The sequence below is a fragment of the Cryptomeria japonica genome, chromosome 11, assembly GCF_030272615.1.
Source record: "Cryptomeria japonica chromosome 11, Sugi_1.0, whole genome shotgun sequence".
Lineage (NCBI taxonomy): Eukaryota > Viridiplantae > Streptophyta > Pinopsida > Cupressales > Cupressaceae > Cryptomeria > Cryptomeria japonica.
In genome coordinates this window covers 216,115,709-216,137,695 of record NC_081415.1, presented here as the reverse complement: position 1 = coordinate 216,137,695, position 21,987 = coordinate 216,115,709, and the positions used below count along the sequence as shown (strand labels likewise).

The window sequence follows — 21,987 nt, the reverse complement described above, 5'->3', positions numbered from 1 at the left end:
AAAACGTGGCTAGGGTTTTGGAAGTTCGTTTTATTGCTTATTTAAAGGTTTTGCTTCTTCATCACGAGGATTGTTGCATTTCCTTGATAGAGCATTTGGTTTGAAGCAAGGTATGATTTCTTTTCATTTTGTTTTTATTTCTTGTTTTCTTGTTTTATCTTTCTAGTTGTAATTTGTATATATGTTAGTTTTGCCTCAAAATCGGTTTTGTGAGAGAGATTTTCCCCTTTATAAAGTAATTTGTGAATTGCATTGATCTTCCCCATTTTACCTCTTTACTTGCATTCGGGATTTTAAAATCCCGATTGCAAGTAGGATGAAAATAATTGATCTTCCCTTATGGTTGGAATATTTTAACCATCTTTTGTTGAAATTCCAAGTTTCAAAGATGAAAAATACCCATTCTTTCAAAATCGGGTTTTTTGAGCCGGATTACATGTTGAGAGTTCTTCCCATTTTCTTGGAAGTGATTTTCCCAAAATCTTTCCATTTTTATGCATACTCTTTGCCTTTATCCGTACATATCATTCCCCTCATTTCCCACATGTCAAAATCTCATTTTTCACCCATTTCTCCATTTTCCCTTTTTACAAGTATACTTGCATTCGGATTTCAAAAGTCCGATTACATGTTTGTCCATCCCCACTTGTATACTTGTAAAATGTTTCCCAAGATCTGAAATTGGTCAAAGTCAAGTTTCAAGCATTCCTTTTTATTTCCCATCTTCCTCTCACAAAATCATGAAGTGCAAGGGTTAGAGTTTTTCCCATTTGAAGAAGAGAAGATGTTAGTTGCAGCTGATCTTGATGTTGCTTTGACATTTTTGAGTCTTCATCGCAGCATACCAGATTGTTCTTGAATGACAGATATGTCATCATCCTCCGTTCCCAAGAAGATGAAATACAAATATGACAAATACCAGAATGAGATTTCTCCTACACAGGTTTCGTCTCCTATGGATCATATCAAGGATACGGAAATTGGGCATGTTGACATGTCAAAATTTGTCAAAAGGGTAGAGGATCCGCAAGATAATAATATGCAGCGTTTGTTGGACAGCCACATTCACCACGCTTCCTCTTTTCGGGTGGCTGCCCTAGAACCTGAATTTGTCCTTGCTTGTGCTCATCATTTTGACAGGGATACAAGAACCATCAGAAATGATGATGGGGAAGCAATAATTCGCCTTGATGCGGATACCATTGAGAAAGTCTTCAGAATACCGTCAACACCTGTGTATATGGAGATTTCCAAGGATAGTACAACTGAGTACTATGTCAAGAGGGAAAAGGACTGCAAACACCACATCAATAGGTGGATTCAAGGACCACGGGCCACTTTCACAAGGTGGGCTAAGTTATACCGTTCTGAATTCAAGTGAGAAATTGGAGACATCATTACTCTTCTCAGCAGAATGTTGGGTCTTGATTTTTCTAATGTTTTTGAGCCTTGGATGTATCAATTTATCATGTTCATAAGGCAGTCCCATCATATTTCATGGGGAGAGGTCATCAATGATGCTTTGTGTGAACAACTCGCAACAGTCCCTACCACTATGACATTTTATATGAACTCATACTTAATGTATTTGGCAGCATCACTTAGACATTTCCCTGGTCTTTCTACCAAGGGTGATCGCTCGCTTATACCAGTGTGGGAATACTATGATCAGTTGCCCTTGAGACCCAACAGATTACATTTCAGGAGGGTTCAAGATGCTTTCTTTGGTTACTTCATGTGCCAGTTTGATAAGACTCTGAAGAATAGAAGGGTGTCAGATGAAGCATGGGAAAAAGTGAATGAGTATGGTTGCTTGTTCCTTCAATTCCCGACTTTTACTTATATGAGAGTCGGATGCTACAGTAGGCTCATACATGCTTCCTAATACTCAACTAATAGGATTATTCTAATGAAGTTGGGAAGACAGATCATGGTTGTGCATGCTCATCAATCCATCAAACATAAGGTTGGGATGGGGATCGTTACAACTAACTTATTGAATATCCGTCGGTATTCTCTTGTCACATTTGTCAAAGCCAAAGCCATGGAGACTGAGATACAGGAGATTAAACTCAAAAAGTTTAAGTCAAGGGCAGATTTTGACTATCGAGGTATAAAGGAAAGGATCAAAAAGTCCTTCATACATGTGCATCGCATTGAGGATATCTGGGTGGATCTACATACAGAAAAGGAGGTTTTGAAGATGGACTATTGTCGGCTCACCCTTGAGCAGATCATTGACTTGAACCTGGTGGACATTCCACGAGGGATGATTGATGATGGGAATGTGATTGACCCAGAGTATGTCTCACGGAAGGTCGAAGAAGCTCCACTTCCTCTAATCCAATGGTTACACAAAGAATGCACTTCCATTCTTGAGAGATTTCGGTCCATCTTAGCTAACACCAACACTTGGCTCAAAGGTAATGGTGTTAGGCTCATCAAGATTGAGGTTGGAAAGGAAGATGATTCTACAAGGCCTCTTGGATGCAAATCTGAGATTTAGATTGATATTAAGGAAGGTGCATCATCTTCTGGCACAAGGATCAAGTTGCGGGTTAGTCGGGCAATGGTGCTTCCTCCTGAGGAGGCGACAATTAGTGGGAAAGAAAAGTCTCAGCTTCACGTTCATGTGATTGATCCTGATGATCCAGAAGAAGGACAGCAATCAGATGATGCTCCTAGGTCACTAGCTTCGAAGTCATCTCATGAGATTCCCTCCTCAGTTCCCATGGAGCTATCTCTATCTCCTCCTGACACAGTAGCGGTTGAGTCCCCTCAGGATGCCATTCCTATTTCAGCAGTTGAGCCTCCTATTGATCATCAACAAGAGAGTCTGCTGGAAATCTTCGAGGATACTCTTGCATGCATTCATCTATTAGAGATTGATACCTCTACTTCTAGCTTTGAGGAATTTATGAAACAAACTTCATGTCCTTTGGTTACCGAGCAAGCCATGGTTACCATCCAGATTCCAGACAGATATACTTCCCCCGGGATGACCACGATTGCTCAAACAGAAACCGCTTCTCCTTTGCTTGGAGTTGCTACTAAAGGAGAGTTGATGGCTTTACCTCCATGGCTTAGTTCATTCAATCCCAAGAGGAAGAAGCAGGAGATTTCCCCTGATGCCTTTGATTACCAGCAGCTTAAGCAAACTAGGCCCAAGGTTGCTAAAAGAGCCAAAACAATCTCAAGGGTTGATGGTAATACGATGAAGGTGGCTGAAATTGTTGAGCCTCTTGCAAATAAGCCACGTGAAAAGATGTCAGCTGTTGATTACAAGGTCACAAGGGTAGAATTGGGTAAGCAAACAAATGAGGTAGTAAAGCATGATGCCTAGTATTTTGTAGCTTCACTAGTACAGCGGTATGATGAGCTTCTAGCCAAGAAAGACAAGCTAGAAGAGGAGAATAGGCAACTTGTTGCAGTTGTTCGTAAGATCACAAAACCTGTTGGTGAAGTGAGTAATCCTTCAAGTTCTACCGAGGCACGAGAATCAATTGAGGGAGTTGAGAGAGCTGCTCAAAAGGTACAAGCATTGGAATCTTGGGTTGATCAGCTTCATAATTTATGTGCACAAGTCTTGAAGGAGGTTTTCCAAATGATGGTCAAGTTAGAGACCATTGAAGAACAATTGAACCAAGTTTTTGATACTTTCAAACGGAACTTGGAAAGGGTAGAAGACAGCTTGACTACTTGGCTTAAAATTTATCACCAAAAGTTAAGTGTTCTTCTAGAACATCAGGTAATTCCTTCAAGGGTTGTGTACTTAGAATATCAGGAGCTCTTGGAGAACAAAGCCCTTGTTCACAAGTCACTTATTGAAGACATTGATGATGCTATGAGGCTGTGAATGGAAGTTTTTCAGGATATGATCTCTCATTGTGAGAAAGCTTCTTGCAACATCATGGGTCATGATGGGGAATTATTGGCAAAAGAAAAGGTTCTCTCAGATCTGCAGTTGAAGATCCATCAAGAGTGGAAAAGTGAACCATTTTCAGCAACATTCAAACCTTAGTGACCTATCAAGCCTACTTGCAGGAAATCCAGTCTTCCTTTGAGAGGAAAAATGCCACAATCCTCCGTTGCAGCGATGTTATCATGAAAACCATGATCATGGCCAAAAATACCAATGAACCGGATCCTAATGAGTTGCAAATGATCATCCAAAAGTTCGAAGGATTCATGTCTTCTCACGCTGGAACTTAAGTGTTTTTCAACACTCGGTTGCATTTTCAAAATTGTAATCTTTTAGTTGTAGTTTCTCCTTCGACATGTTTACTTGTAAAAATATTTTTGTGAGATTACAAGTTAAGTCATTACTTGCGTTTTTGTAATTACAAGTAGACAAGTTACAAGTCAATTTAGGATAGGAATTGTAACTTGGAATAAGTCATAGTTAGTTATTGAATAAGTCTTGGTGGTTGAGAGAATTTCTCAAATTAGTTAGGATCCTCTCACCTTTTTCTTATGACTCCTCCCCTATAAATACTTGAGGGAGTCTATTGTATCTTGGATCTTTTGGAAAGCAAGCAAAAACTCTGTCAAATTTGCAGCAAAGAAGTCTTTGAGCTTTTATGTGTGAATTTAAGAATTGAAAGAAATAGAAGAAGATTGCTCAAGTGTTGAGTCTTTGTGCTACATTATTGAGTTTGTGTTCCATGTAGTGTTTCATAAAGAGCTTAATCGAATTTGATTTGCAGTCTTTGAGCTGCAAGTATTGGAGGTCAATATAAATTAGAGTAAATATTCTTTTGAGAGGAGTTGTAAGACTTTGTGCTTGCCCTTGTTCTTAAGAGAGTTTAGAAGTAGATTTTGTAAGAAATAGCTGTGAGTCTTTGAGCTCGTACTAGTTCTTACTGTTTTATGTAGAAAAGAATAAGGTATTTCAGTTTGTGTGCTGATATAATTTGTTCTAAATATCATTAATATAGAAAAAGGGTAGATAGGACTTCACATATTCAAGACTTTGAGTTTGATATTGTTGTCCCGTCCCGAAGGAAGTGATGGAAGTCTTTGAACTTTCAGGAAACTTCATTTCCTTTCTCTCATTTATTTTAAAGTTGTTACTGCTGTTTTACCATAAATTGCTATCACTTTTCTACGAAAAGAAAAGGATATTAGCTTTCTTGAAAAGAGAAGAAAGGCTATTGTTTCATCCAATTTTAGTTTTAGTATTAGATATAGATAGGGGGAGCCTACCCTTAATTAGGAGAGTTTTACTCACACACTGTGGTTGAAGCCACAATTTTATATGATTCCTTAAGTGTACAAATTTTTTAACCAACAAACGACCTTGTTTTTTGCTTTCCCTTTCACAAAAAATGAATTTTGGGCGTTGCAATAAGAATGCACGAGTTTGGCTTAAAATGTGAGATTTTATTTTTTGCCTGCGATTCCAAACTTGGCTCTTTGGAAGGTATGGGAGGCCTCGGGTTTGAAAGTGCAAGATCTTCATTCTCTCTTGAGAAAACAAAGGGCAATAGGGGTCCCTTGAAACAGGGGTGTGTGTACAACGAGCACAACAAATGGCAACTCGGCTACGAAATGTTCCTGAACATTTCAAGGATGACTATCCGGATGGAACCCCAAAATCTCTCGTTTATACCCCACAAAACAACCCAAATGACAAACGACAGATTCAAAATAAAAAAGAGGTCAGAAACTGAATCAAGTCACGAATCTTGAAAATCAAGTGTGTGTAGTGAAGTTCATTCCAGCTTGAAAAAAGTTGAAATATCATTGTTTAGTCAAGACAAGCTACATGGGGTGAATCTAACTTTAAAAGCAACCTGGATATTGCCCCGCTGCCCGCGAGGCGTCTATAGCCCCGACAAGGTTATTGCTTGTAAGCTCACAGAGACTGCTCTGTTTCCGGTAGATTTTCTTTTTTGAATACCGGCAGAGGTGTGTCTGGAAGCCAAGTAGTTTTGATATTTCTTTTCTTTTCGATTTATTTTCCTTTGATTTTTTTCCTTTCATTTTCGCTATTTCACTTTGGCTAGTAAGCAATGAAGCCTACGTGGGATTGAGTGTTATAGTGGTCGTTGAAGCAGAGCTTCAAAATTTTCACTTGAAATGAATTCCCTTTGATAAAACAACATACTTAAGCGATTTTAAGCGTTAAAGGTGCATTGATCGCGATGTTGGTGACAAGACATAGTAAGCAACTAAATTTTTAAAATGACTAAACCTTAAACCAAATAGACTGACTACGGGGGCAACCGTCAATTAGGTGCTCTACCAAATTCGACATCCAAGAAACAGACCGGAAAACATCTGGACTCCGTACACCAAAGCTATGAAAAGAAAACATGCATACCCCTACAAAAACGACAAGGAGACAACCCCTTCCCAAAGGAAACCTACTCTAAAGCAAACAAAGCAAACTAAACAAAAGCAGAATACGTGAAATCTAAGCTAAAACAGAAAACAAACTACTCTAAAACATAAAATAAAAACCTAAACTAACTATATACAAGGAGAAACCGACTATACAAAATGTGGGCTATATGCATGCGTCCCTGACCCGAGATGATTTCTCAATATGTGCAGCAGCAATACGACAGCGGGGGTAGTCCTAAGTTTGGCTAGTTTGTCTTTATATTCTGAAAATAAAATTTTCAGTTGGCCACTCTCAGTTTTAACTAGGACGCTGGGCAATATTAACAATTGGGGAAGCTCATTAGGTCCATGGTTAATCCATTTACAGGTTGCTTTCCTGAGTTATTCAAAATCAAATTTAAAATTTTTAGAATTAACAGCAAAAAGGAAAGAAACAACCTGGTGTATTTCTGAGTCGTGCGGGGTGTCGTATGTAACTATTGGAAAACAAGTAGCGTTCCAATAGGGGGCATTACATTCACATATAAAATTGATGGCATAATAATGGTAGAGTACGTTTATTCTGCAAGTTTTATGGATGCAATAGAACAAGTCGTATTATTTTCAAAGACTAGTAAAAATTCTGAGGCTAATGGATGGAGAGAAATCTCCCATGGGCTATTTGTATGTGGCCATGGATATGGCCAAGGAGGTGATTGGAGGTATTATTAAACATGTCGAGGACAAGTACATGCCACTAAAGAACATAATCAATGGGATTCACAAATGCATTCTACTATCCATGTTGTTTGATATTATCTAAATCCAAAATTGTTCTATAACCCCCAGAGAAACGAAAATTGCCAGAAAATCGCCAGACTCGGCGAGTCTGAGTCTAAGACATGCTCACCAAGTCTTTGGGACTCGGACTCGGACTCGTTCGAGTCTGGCGATCAAACTCGCCAGACTCGCCGAGTTGGCGAGTTTGGCCAAAACTCGCCAAACTCGGTGAAGACCGAGCCTCAAAACTCGGCGGGCGTTAAGTTGGAAAAAAGACCAAAAAAACAGTTTTAAAAGCTTTTTCAAATTCGGTATTTTTGCTTAATTATCTCCTATCCCTAAAAGTGAACTTCATTTCATTCACTTGCAAAATAGGAGTAAAGTGAGTTGGGAAGAAAAACAAGGGTGTATAGAAGAAAAACCAGCAAGGAGGAAGCTCAAGTTTTCTTCAATTTGTCACATTGGAGCTGCATTGTGTTTGGATTTGGTGCATCAAAAGTTGGATAGGAAGAGTTTGCAACTCATTTCAAGCTTGTTGTAAGAGGTAAGATTGTTTTTTTGAAGATTATTTTGTTTCTTGTATGCAAAAATTGCATTTTCTATTCATTTATTTTGAAAGTTTTACATTTTCTTCCAAAATCTTTTGTATGTTTGTATGTAGCATGTAGTATGTAGTTGTACTATGTAGGGTTTGTAAATTTATTTATTTTTAAAGTAGGGTTTGACAAACCCTATAAATTTTTTTAAAAAAATTACAAACCCTACTTTAGTTTTTTTGAATGTATGTATTAATTTTATTTTGTATTTGTAATGTTTTATTGCAGCAAACTTCACCTTATTATTTGCCTCAACTTCAAGTTTCACAAAACTATCCTAAAATGTCTACTTCAAGTTCTAGACCCCCCATTAGAAAGGACCCTGCTTGGAAATATCATGAGGATTTTCCAAGGCAAGGAAAGGGGCAAACAAAATGTACATTTTGCAAAACAATATTCCATGGAGGCATATATAGACTGAAATACCATATTGTTGGTGTGCGTGGACATGATGTCGAACCATGCCTAAAAGCACTCCCTGAGGCCGTACGTCAATGTTATGTAATGGTTGAGGAAATTGAAAGGAAAAAGAAACAAAAGAAGGATCGAGCGGCCATTGGGAAAGAGGCAAATTTAGGAAGAGGGACACAGTTAGGTTGTGTTGGAGGCCCTTCTTCCTTACCTTCATATCGTTCCACTCAGTTTGCTACTGTTGGTGCTTCCACTTCTACTTCTATAAGTGGCAATGCCACCGCCACTTCTCATGCTCCTAGCACTAGTAGTTGTAGTGGGAGTGTTAGCATTGGACCTAGGATTCGTAAATCTAGGTTGGATACCTTCTTTGTGCCTCGCACTACTCCTGGGTCCCAATAGTCGCTTGAGGGCATGGGTTGGAACAAGGAGTTCCATGATGCTACTAAAATGGCAATTGGTAGGTTTTGGACCTACAGTAGTATTCCATTCTTTGCAACCAGGTGAATGTTTTATAACTTTTATGTTTGACTGTTTTAATTTTTATACTTAACTTATCTCATTGAATTTTTATACTTAACTTATCTCATTGAATTATTATACTTAACTTATCTCATTGAGTTTATTTGCGACGAGTCTCCTTATTGGCAAGAAATGGTTGATGCCCTTACCATATGCAGGGCGGGGTTCAAAGCCCGTAGTGAGAGTGATTTGAGCGGACCCATTTTGTCTCAAATGGTGGATGATGTGAAGAAGGATTTAGATGAACAACGCCAGATATGGAGCACTAAAGGTTGCACCATCATGACTGACGGTTGGACGGATAGGAGAAATAGAACTCTCCTTAATTTTCTTGTTCTTCCGCAGGTGATTGATTAATTTTAGTTTCATATAGTCTTTAATTTATTTTTTTTATCTAATGGTTTATTGAATGATCATTGACCTAGCTTTATTTTTTTATTTCAGGGGGCACCGTTTTCATCAAGTCCATTGATGTCACCGCCCATTGCAAGAATGCCACCTACCTATGTGAGCAGATAGAGGAGGTGATTGATGAGGTGGGTGAGGAGAACGTGGTACAGGTGTGTTGTGACCATTTCACACATCGCCCCATTTAAAATGGGGGCCCCCTCTTTTTGCTCGTTTTTGCTCGCCTTTCGCTTTGCTTTTTAGGGTTTTGGTAGTTCGTCAGTTGTCTGGATTTAGGGTCAAGCCTTAGGGTTTCGTTACTCTCCTTTCAGGCCAGAGTCCACTCAGTCTTGAGAGCTTTTTTGAGCTTCCTTTTGTAGGATGCAATTTTGAATGGAATGAATTCGCCAGAATGGTCTATTTTCAATTGGAATTTTGGGTGCAGAGTCTTAATTTGTCTAAGTGTTGATGATGAAAATGTGAATTTTATTCAATTGAGTAATTTTGACCTAAATTTTGAGTTTTTTGATATTTGATCCCGGGCATGAGGAATGATTTGTTTTTGCCTTGAGGAGTGATTAAACTTGTGAAATCATGATATTTTGGCCTGTAGGAGCAAAATCGCTCCTGTCCCTCAGTGAAGGACCGGAGCTCGTTTTCAAAAATCTTACTATCTCTGCAGGATCAAGATGATTTTTCGAATGGAAATGGTGAAGAAAGGCGTGATCTTTCCTTTGAATATAAATTGAAGAATTTCACAAACACAGAAATGCCTCAGGAAGCAAAATCGCTCCTGTCCCTCAGTGAAGGACCGGAGCTCAAAATCAAATATTGCTTTGTCCTTGCAGGATTTTAACAACTTGACGATTTGGAGAGATCAAAGGAGATGCATTTTATCAATTGAATATAATTTGAAGGCACAAACATGAAGAAAGTGGACCAAATTGCAAAAATCGCTCCTGTCCCTCAGTCAGGGACCAAGGCGAAATCCATTGTAGCTCCCGTCCCTCTCCCAGGGACCAGAGCGAAATTCTTCATAGGGCATGTACTGGGCAAAGATCAAGCAAGTTTTAGGATTGAAGGCAAGAAAGGAGGTGAATTGAACCCGTTGAAGATAAATTGAAGATTACCAAACATCTACAAGGGACTCAAATGCCTAAGTTCGCTCCTGTCCCTCACCAAGGGACCAGGGCGATATTTGCTAAAATACTTGTTATCCTTCGAAGATCATGTCAAAGCAAAGTTGCAAAGGGTTTAAAACGTCGTTTGGAAGGCAATGAACGAGAAGTTAAAGGTTAAGTACAAAGAATGTTGGCTAAAACACACGGATCGCTCCTGTCCCTCTCCAAGGGACCAGGGCGATAATCCTCCAAACATCGAATATGCCTTGTAGAAGCCAAGTAAAACAAGCATGGAGTAAAGAAACAATGTTATTACTTGCTATATGATGGAGATTGGAGATCGAACAAGCAAGATCAAGGAAAAAACATCTAGATCGCTCCTGTCCCTCTTCAAGGGACCAGAGCGATATCACATCTAGAGGCACTCCTTCGCACAAGCAAGTCACTCAAGTTTGAAAATCCTAGCAAAAATGCCAACTTCAACGTAGGGATGAAGATTTTGAACGTCAAAAGCACAAGGATCGAGACCAAGTTGCTAGATCGCTCCTGTCCCTCAGTCAGGGACTAGGGCGATGAGGTTTGCATTTCTCCATTTTCAAATTTTGGCGCTAAACAAACATTTTGAATTTCTTTTAAATGCTAAATTCGATGGGTTTTGAAAATTCAATTAAATGGCATTTAAAATTTGCGCTTGATATTAATTAATTAATTGTTTTTTGCCTTGTAAAAAAAAATTGAATTTACTAATTAATAAATGATGGCATTTAATAATTAATTATTAATTATTAATTTAAAATCAAATAGAGCGCTTGGTTTATGGAAGTCGGCCTTGTTATTTATTAATTTTACCAAGGTCGGCCTAGGGGTAATTGAGGTATAAGCGCTTATAAAAGGGAGGTGAAAGATTTCATTTTCACATCGTCATTTAATCATCTTTACATGCGATTTGAGGAAGACAAAGGAGAAATGCGAGTTGTGTTTTAAGGTGCGAATTTCATCAAAGGAAGGCGTAAACATCAATCTAAGGGGTGCGAACCTTAGTTTCATTTGTGCGAACTTGTCAAAGATATTGGAAGATCACGCCAAGGACATCCCAAAGCTGGCGAAGTTGCTAATTTGAAGAGGAGATCACGTTGAAGCCATCTAATATCAATTTTGCCTAAGCGATTTTATTCATTTTGCATTCTAGAGTTAGCTCTCAAGGGAGGTATAGCGATATGGTTTTATTGTTTTAATTTTGAATTGTTGATCGTCACAGCTTAAATTTTGAATTTTGAATTTTTGAATTCCCTTAGCTCAATCGTTATTTAGGAAATGATAACTCAAAGACTTATCATGATGTTTCCTAAAATTTACTCTCTAATTTTTGATATATATTGCAATATCTAGTTACTTATTATGAAATGTTGTGTAGGTATGGCGACCCCTAAGGCAGGAGCATCCACCAGTCGTCCAGCTCTCATGAAGGAAGATCAAAAGACCGAAGAAGTGGAGACCAAGATCGTGTCGAAGTGGAGCAACATTGGAGATACTAACTTGGGCAACTTCAGCACGAAGAAGTTTCGAGATGTCCCTTACATTGGCAAGCCATCACCTGTCGCCTGGAGGATAATTGAAAGTGGCATCATTAAGGCGGCCGGCTTCCCTCCAACAGTGCAGTGTCATGAGTTGATGATCGAGTGTGCTCGTCATTATGATCCTCAATCCAGAACGATCGTGTCCAAGGAAGGAAACACTTTAGCTTATCTTTCAGAGGAAGCTATAAGTGAGGCTTTCCATCTTCCAGAGCACAGAGATATGGTCTACAAGAGCATAGAAGGAGCCAGGTCAATATATGAAGATGATCCAGATGCTTGCCTAAGCATCATTAACAAGAACTGGTTACTCAAGAGTCGTCCTCGCCTGAGTAAGCTACCGAACACACCACACAGGATTGATTTCCAGGAGGAGTACAGAGATTTGATTACAATGCTCAACCGAGTCACAGGAGCCCCTCAAGCTTTTTACTTTGAAAAGTGGATGTTCTACTTCATCCAGGTGATAGTTCAGGGTAAAGGAACAATTCATTGGGCTAGAATGATTAGCCATTGCTTGGACGTACAGTTGAGGAGACTCAAAGCTACCAAGTCCTTCCACATGAATTCATACGTCATCTATGCCTTGATCAGGAGTTTCGAGTACGCAGGACTACCTCACAGAGGAGTGATTGGAAGAGGACCCGGCGAGGTCAGAGTTTGTGATTCCTATGTCCACTTGCATCATCTGCCAGGAAGCAACTACAAGTTAGTTAATGATACCTTCACGATGAACATCACAAGGACGTTGCAAGGTGGGATTCACAACAGATTATCTCAGGATGCACAGGAACTAGTAAAGAGGTACGGTGCCTGGTTTATCCAATTTCCGAAGTTTACTTATATCAGAGTTCATGGATGTCCTTCACCTCCATACATGTTGCCGAGATATCCGACAGACAGAATTGTGTTACTTGAGGTAACAAGACAGTTGGCAGCTTATGCGAAGGCATTCAGACACAGACATGGAAATGGAGTTCCGATACCTATCATATTGGGCAATTCAGTTGAGGTATGTCCTAATGCTTTAGCCATGGATGACGCAGAGGAGGAGTTAGCTTTGTATTCTTTTCCATTCTTTGCCTTGAGAGAAAGCTTTGATCCACATGGATATATGGAGGAGACAGTTGGTAGGAAGTTTAAGCATGAGTTTCAGATTGAAGATTTTATGATGAATCTCTTAGACGATCTTGAAGTGAAAAGAAAGATGCATTCTAGATTGCCTTTGGATTTCATCAAGAAATGCAAGATTTACAGAGTGGCCGACCAAGCACAGGACAGTGGCAGACATCTCCAGTCATCCTATGATCGAGAAAGCAAATCAGTAAGGTTAGATTGGAATGAGCCCGAGGTCGTGGATTTAAATGCTTTGATGGCTCCAATCTTGTCTTGTACTCGCAGATGGGTTGATGTGCAGCATCAGAAGTTGAGAGAGCAAGGCATAGCTATGACTTTCACTTTGGAAGAGAAACCAGCCGAAGGTGGAGCTAGTGTGAGCGAAGGTAATCCTAATCCCAAAAATGCAAATGAAGGCAACCTTCGAAGTGCAAGTGAAGGCGATCTCCATCCAAGAGGCTCGAAGAGGAAAGAGAGACCTGGAAAGAGAGAATCTTCCAAGAAGAAACAAGAGGCCAGCCGAGATCGTTCATCCGGTACGTCTTCTCAACAAGAGAAAAGGACAATTGAAGTGGAGGAGTCTATGGAATCGATGGTTCAGAATGATAAAGAAGGACAGGTACCTCAAGGGTCACCAAGTGGATCTCTCCAAGATTATGAGCTACATGAAGACAAGAATAATGACGAAGTAACATCTCCTCACAGAGAAGAAGAAATATTGCATAAGGAGATTCAGGTTAGAGAGACAAGATCAGCCATCCCAGATTGGTTGAAGGAAAGATTAACGAAGGTGATTGTAATCGAGGACGAAGACAATGTGATTGATTTAGAGAGCCTTGTTGGACATTCCCAGGAAGTGACAGAGAAGAGAAAGGCTACCAAGATGTCCAAGATGATTAGAGATGAGACTGGATCCAGAAAATTGCAGATCGCTACACCGACAGTAGACAAGTATGAAGGTGAGATCCTAGCAGAGGAATATGATATAGAGACATTTGAGCTAGGTCCATCCACAGCCGAGCAGACACTAGATGATGCCACTGATTCCTTTGAGGCATTGAAGGACAAGCTTAGAGAAGAAATGGAGAAGAGTAGAAAGCTCGAGAGGGAGGTCGGTGCATGGAGAACATATTTCAGCCATCTCAATCAGCCTTTGGGACGTCAGGATCCAGCAAGATCACCTATACAGGCACTTCCCCTTCAATCAATTGGTGAGGCAGAGAGATTCAGGAGTATGGTCCAGCGTATGAGTACTTGGATGGATAAATCTCATACAGTTGCCTTAGAATTTGCAACAAGGATGATGAAGACTATTCATAGGGCTATTCAGGTTCTTGAGATCATACACAATTTGATGATAACGGTAGCCGCATTCGCTCATACCAAAGATGTTATCATTCCTGTCTTGAAAGTAATTAGACAAACATCGAGGAAGGTCTTAGCGCAGGAAAGGATTATGGATGGAGGACCTCACAGTTTACTTCAGTGGTCAACCTTACTCCAAATGAAGGAAGTTCTCTTTGAAGACATCAGTACTAGGTGCGGTCATGTTGAGGAGGTGATCAACCCGATCCAGGACAGAGTATTTGAGGTACTACGTACCATTCTTGGCAGGAGGATCGAAGTTGAGACAGATGTGGATTTGCAAGAATTGGAAGATAGAATCAAGGTCATCTTTTGCAAGGACGTCAATATCACAGATGAGCAACAGGACCAGATGTTTGCTACCATGCTCCTGATCGAAAAGACTAAGGAACTTGAACTTACATGGGACGTAGCTCTTCTAGATGCATTTGATCAGGTCATCCACTTGGAAGAAAGAATGAAGAATCTTCCCGAGATTCCAATTGCTGAGATCGAGGGAATCGTATCAAGATTCATTGCATATGCTAAAAAGGAGCATTGGAAAGGGAATATTATTCTAGATGAGAGGTTGTTATAGATGACATGGCACCTTAATTGTCATTGGTCTATGTCTCCTAGATTTTCGTGCCAAATTTATAATTGGCTATGCATTTAATGTTGTGCAATAAAAGGGGAACTATTTGTAATAAACCCTAATTAGGGTTTAGGTGTCATGATCTTGACCGTTGATCTGCTTTCAATCTGGACCATTCATTGTAATTGAGGATGCTATTTATACCCTCATTTTCATTTCATTTGTAATAGAGATAGTTAAGAGATTAGAGAGAAAGTTTGATGTATTAGAGAGATTAGAAGCAATTTTTATTTTTGTAGCAAGATTGAGTTTGAGGAAAGGAATTCAAGCAATTGTTGTACATGATGACTTTGAAATCAATGAAATATTGAAGTTATGGTGTTTTGTTGCAACTTTCTTGGTTATCTTCATGGTTGTTCAATTTACTTGAATCATGCTCAATCAAAGTAGTGTGTTAATTCGAAGGACATAGTGTGAGACTTGATCTTTGGTAGGATTCGCTTTCCATACCACTAGCTTCTTGCTGATTGTAGGAACGCCTTGCGTGGTCAACTGGAGATATTTGAATCACTTAACCTTCAATCATTATTGTATCGTGGATATGTACCTTCGTGGTAGTGTCTTTGATCTTTGATGCATTGAAAATCATTTGTTACCTTAGAAGATCGCATCAATTTCAATTGAGTTGTTATTTTATGGCAAAATTGAAGTTGGTAGAATCTTGCCAAGTCTTGTCCACATGAAGTCATTCTTAGGGTTAGATTAGATTAGACCTCTTGCAAACCCTATCCTTTTGTTATTTTTGAAAAGCTTCTTTAGTTTAGTAAGACTTTCGGAGTGTAAGGCCCCTTGAGGACACAGCAAATCACATCATACTGCTGGTGCTTATCCACACGTAGAGACCCTACTAACCAGAACATTGGAGTCATCCTAACTGATCCTTCATGCGAATCTTCAGCAGTTAGAGACTTTATTCAAGAGAGGATAAGATGCCTTTAGGTATTTTATTCTGTGTATGATGGTGTACAAAATACACGTCAACAAGGTGGTGACCGACAAGATAGCAAATTATGTTGCTGTGGGTAAACTTTTGATTACAAACTAATTTTATTTGCAAATTAATTACTATCTTGTAGTTTGTACCTCCATTAATTACAATTTACAATGCAACAAATTATGTTGCTGCAGGTAGACTATTGATGGAGAGGCACCCATCTATAGTTTGGAGCCCATGTGCTGCTCATTGCATTGACCTCATGTTGGAGGATATTGGAAAAATCCCATTGGTCAAGAGATGTGTAGAAAGGGCAAGAAATGTGTGCAAATTTGTATATAATCATTCATGGGTGTTGGCTCTTATGAGACAATACACAGAGCAGAAGGAGTTAGCTCGTCTAGGAATCACAAGATTTGCCACAAACTTCATCACATTGCAGTCCATGCTTAGGTCTAAGTCGGCCTTGAGACGTATGATTGTTGGTGAGGAGTGGTCTTCCTCATCCTATGCTAACACCCCTACAGGGAAAGATATAGCACACAACATTTTTGATGAGCAAGACTTTTGGGTCCCTTGTGATGAGATAGTGAAGGTAATTTTTTTATAAATTCTACAAATTTAACTTCATGTTTTATAACTTATTATATGTATTCTCTTATTTGCTCATTTTTCTAAATTACACAATATTTTCAATTTTGCAGTTTGTTAAGCCCTTGGTGGTTTTGTTGCGAGTTGCGGATGGAGAAAAGCCCGCAATGGGCTATATATTTGAGGGCATGGATACGGCGAAGGAGGGCATCAAATTCGTCTATGGAGGAGATGAGAGCAAGTATGGTCCCATTTGGGAGATCATTGATAGGAGATGGCATCATCGGCTTCATAGGCCCATCCATGCAGCAGCCTATTATCTGAATTCGGCATTCCGTTTTATCCCTTCTTTCAAGGCTGATGTGGAGGTCCTCAATGGGCTATACTCAATCATGGAGAAGATGGGACCTGTTGGTACTACTCAGATAGAGCTTATTCGAGAGCTACAGTTGTTCTCAGATGCACAAGGGGAGACCTTCTCTCGTCCTGTCGCCAAAGACAGTAGGACAACTATGATGCCAGGTAAAAATAAATTGTAAGGCTTAATTTTAGTTTTATTGTATATTGTAACTTGTTAAATGAGTTCATGAGTGAGACTGATTTTATTTATTTTTCTCATTTCAAACTCAGATCATTGGTGGAGCTTTTTTGGCCCAACAACACCAAATATTCAGAAGTTAGCCATTTGCATCTTGAGCCAACCATGCAGCGCATCAGGTTGTGAGCGCAATTGGAGTATGTTTGAGCACATACACTCCAAGAGGCGCAATAGATTATCTGTGGAGAAGATGAATGATCTCGTCTTTGTTCACTACAACCTCCGCCTGAGAATGAGAAAGAATGCATTAGTTGACATCTCTCCTATCATTCTAGATGAGGTTGATCTTGAAGCAGAGTGGGCCAATGAGAGTCAAACAGATCCTGAGATTCCTGCAACTGTCTTTAGTGATGATAGCACTGATTGGATCGGCCAGGTAGATATAGAGGTTGAGGCTGTAGCCATGGCAGAGGAGGAGCAGAGAGCACGAGCAGGCTATATTTACCTTTGGTATTTGTGTGGAACATTTGATGATGATCATACGATGACATGGATTTTTATTCCATGAGTTTTGTAATATTGTATACATTTGACAATATTTATATATTTATATTCGTTATTTCCTTCAACTACAATTTGCGTTTATGCTTATGTGATTGATGTATACTTGTGTATGTAATCAAATGAGCTGAGTTTGATGATGTTATTGTGTCTTTAAGGTGTATTCAATAAAGGGTGCATGAAACAAGTTTTAAATCTTTAAAAATCTCTAAATTTCTTGAGTTTTTCACTTTCCCGAGTCCAGCCGAGTGTGGAGCCGAGTCTGACTCTGAGTCCCAAGTTCGAGTCCGAGTCCCGTTTCTTTGATAACCCCTCACTCAAAGATATTGATTTTTAAGGTTACACAGAATCTATACATGTATACGGAAAAAATGTTCCCCACCACAAACAAGTTGTAGATAGTTATGGGAGAGTTGCCAATGTACAAGAAAGAAATGATCTTTCCTAAAGTATGATTGTCATGCAAGGCAAGAACACCTTCAAACTAGGTAACTTGGAATAATCTCTATATGTTGAAGACATATACATGAAATTTCTCATGTTTTTAGCATATCTTACATGATATCATATTAAAATAATTTGTACTTTTCAGTGCAATGGTGGAACTTTCTCAAGCCAATAAGCCAAAAAATTTAGACGGGTGACAAAGCACATTTTCAGCCAACCATGTAGATCATCTTCTTGTGTGCATTCTTGGAGTATTTTTAACACATTCATTCCAAGAAATGTAACCATCTAACACAACAATACATGAATGACTTGGTGTTCCTTCAACACAACCCTTGCCTAAAGCTAAAGAAAGCTCCAGGTTAACCATTTTGAAATGCTTGTAATCGTAATTATTAACTGTAATCAATATTTTTTTCAATTTCAATTTCCAAATCTAATTTTTATATGGAAAAATTTAGGTAGTGTTGAGAAAGAGTAACCAATTGACCTTGACAAGATCAATCCAAATTTTGAGTGGATTACAAATGATGATGTTTTTCTAATCTTAAGAATTTTCATACCCTAACAAAGGGCAACCTTGATAACGATTTGGTTGGACTTGGGAGAAGCTCTAACCCAAAAGCTTCATCGAAAGGACCTACAACTTTCTAGTGTAGATCTTTTCATAGCACCAAGAGTAACTAGATTTGTCTGATTTTTTGGAGCTTGTACTTAGTGTGTAGGTTGGCTTTGAACAAAGTAGATTGTATTGATAATTTAAAACTATTAGCATTTGGATATTATTTATGCACTATGAGTAGAGAGTAACTTATGCAATGCAATCAACAATTTGAACAAGAAGGACAAATCTATATTTCACAATCAATGGGCTAAACTCTCAATTTTATTCTCTCTATGTCTCTATGCTATTGAAATGCCTTCAAATTTCAAAAACAAGATTTTTTCTCCCTTTTTCTATATTTTTACATTTTTCTAAAATCCAATTTATCCCCGTTTAAATTCCCCACTTTTTTGAACACATTATGTTTTTGGTGTGCCAATTTATCTTGTCCACTATGCTCATAACCAATCTTGGATCTTCTTCATAGATAAGGATGCCAACCCCAGGCTCTATAGATCCACGGAACAAACCTTCCATTGAGAGAGAGGATCAAATCAATTGCATGCAAAACTCTATGAAGACAATGGCTCCAGATTCAAACTCAATAGAGATATATTTCAAACACTCCAGCCACTAATTGAGCCTCTATACCTCCTTGAACAAAAAAAACAGCATTTTTTTAAATATTTTCAACCTTTATTTTTAAGGATTCTCCATGGTTACAACCCGAGTTCACCCAAGAAGGAATCATTGGGTACACAAGGTGCCCTAGCCAAACCCTATGCAGACCAAGGGTTGTCCTAGAGCTAAACCTAAATCGGCACTATATTTTACAATATGCTGACCTATTTCAAAGAATCCAATTACAAAGATATAGACCAAGCATAATTCAAAAAGGTGGCTTCAAGAAGGTACAAATGTTAATCTTGTGAACAAGGAATATCATGGACAGAGCCAATTGTTATTAATATCAATTACTTGAAGTTGGAAGATGGTGATTAAGCAAGTATAAAAATAGAAACTAATTGCCTCTTAATAAAGCAACGTCAATGCATTGTTAGGAGATTGAAATAGAGCGATTATGATGAGTGAGGGAAGAGAAAAAGAGGGAATCAAAGGATGCAATCCTAACATTAGCCAAGTTACAAAAATATCTTAATATTCTAATTCAATTTTGTAAAAAAGAATACTTTGATTTTCATGTAGATTATGATAAAATAATTGTTCGAGGCACTAAACCTCTAGATCCTTCCAATTTAGTCCTTAAGGGCATTCGTAGAATATTATTTTAATATTCGATACACTTGTCTATAATAAGTAGTTACAGTTACTTTGTTGTAATTAGTATCTATTTTTGTGTCTATTCTTAAATTGCAGCTATTTTCTAATTTTCACATATGATATATAATATAATGCATGCTCTCAGCCTAAGAAAGCACGCCATATTATCTAAATCCCATTCTTAAGTTTTTACAACCACAAGTTATGCACATACATCTTCTAGTTCTAATAAAGCTTTTTTTAACCTATGTACAAGTACTTTCTGTTTGTTATTCCATCACCAAAAGGGGCAATAATTATGTGTACATAGTATTACATTGATTCCCCCAAAATGGCAATTCTCACGCCTTATCAAAAGTCCTGTTTGTTATTCCATCACCAAAAGGGGCAATAATTATGTGTACATAGTATTACATTGATTCCCCCAAAATGGCAATTCTCACGCCTTATCAAAAGTCCTGATTCAGCTTTAAAAACAGCTCACTCTAATTTCAAATGTATGATTTCACTTCAGACTTTAATCCCCCATCATGTTTCATTATACACCAAATTCTTGAACCATTTTGGAAAGCAATTTGGTCACTAATGGACATGATGTACGGAAAATTTACTTGCTCCCACTAGTAGACTATTGGATAGACAATAGTTAAACTAGATTGAGAAGGAGAGGGAGAGGCATATGTAGACAAGGAGATGAAGAAATAAAATGAGAGAGGGTAGAGGGATAGATAGAGATGGAACAGATAAATACACACACACACACACACACACACACACACACAGAAAGATAGACGGAGAGAATGAGAGAATGATAGAGGGAGAGATAGAAAGATAAAAATAGAGATAGGAAGTGATACATAAACAACGGTAGAGAGGGAAAGATATAAGGGTAGAGAGAGATGGAAAGATAATAAGAAAAAGATAGAGGGAAAGATTGAAGAAAAAATATGAAGAGATGGAGATAGAGAGTTAAAGAGATATAGGGGAGAGAGGAAGATAGAGGTAGAGATATAGATATAGTGAGAGGAAAAGGGATACAAATGAATCATGAGACCAAGAGAAGTAGAGGGAGAGATAAAGATAGAGAGATAGAGATATAAAGAGGGAGAGAGATAAAGATTGTGAGATAAAGTGATAGAGAGATAGAGATCTAAGGATATATTGAGAGGGAGAGAGAGATAGAGAGATAAAAAAACAAAAAGAAAGATAAAGAAATAGGATTTGAGAGAGTGAGAGAAAAATAGGTGGAGATAGAGTGAGAGAGAGATAAAGTGTGAGATATAATAAAACCTCTAAATCAGGAAATAATCAAGCTCCATTACTAATAGGATCATTTCTGTTTGCAATAGGTAGAGAGGTAGAGATGGATGGGGGAAGTGTGAGAGAGAGATGGGTAAGGAGATAGAGATACAAAGGATGGAAAAGATAGAGATGGAGATGGATATAGAGATAGAGAAGGAGAGAGATGTGGAGAGAGAGAGAGAGAGAGAGAGAGAGAGAGAGAGAGAGAGAGAGAGAGAGAGAGAGAGAGAGAGAAGTGATAGGTAAAGAAAAGTTAAAAAAGGATGAAGAGATAAAGAGATTAAGTTAGGGGGAGAAATGGAATAAGAAATATGGAGAGATAGAGATAGAGAGGTAAAGATTGACATAGGGAGAGAGCTAGATAGAGGTGGAGATGAAGATAGAGAAAGAGAGAAAGAGGTAGATAAATAGATAAAGAGATAGATAGGGAGAGCGAGAGATAAAGATAAAGGAAGAAAATGGAAGAGATAGTGAGAGAGAAAGAGATGGGAAGAGATAGAGAGATATAGAAGAGAGAGGGAAAGATTGACATGGATATACATGATGAGATAGAGTGATAAAGATATAGAGTGAGAGAGGGAAACGGAATCAAAGATAGAGACACATACAAACAAAGATTAGAGATAGACAAATAAGGGGGGAGAAAAATAGGGGGAGATAGAAAAAGAGAGATGAGAAGAGAAAGAGAGATAGAAAGGGCACAAGAGAGGGGGGGAAGAAGAGGGGGAAAAAGAGAGAGAGAGAGAGAGAGAGATAAGGAGATATAATTATGGCTTTCAAATCTTGCTTGGGTATGAGCATATCAACATGGAGATTTGTCGACCAATTTATAACTGACACATCAACAAAGTTGTTTACATAGGTTGACACCTAATATGGTGGCTATACTATTGATA

The 21,987-nt window shown here is 38.5% G+C and overlaps 1 protein-coding gene across 10 annotated transcripts in view; it reads right to left on the bottom strand.

Moving 5' to 3' along the window:
- LOC131068777 (SCA7 domain-containing protein SELMODRAFT_431321) overlaps positions 1-21,987 on the bottom strand; it is a 169,161-nt gene that overhangs the window by 62,519 nt on the left and 84,655 nt on the right. The window lies entirely within an intron of this gene.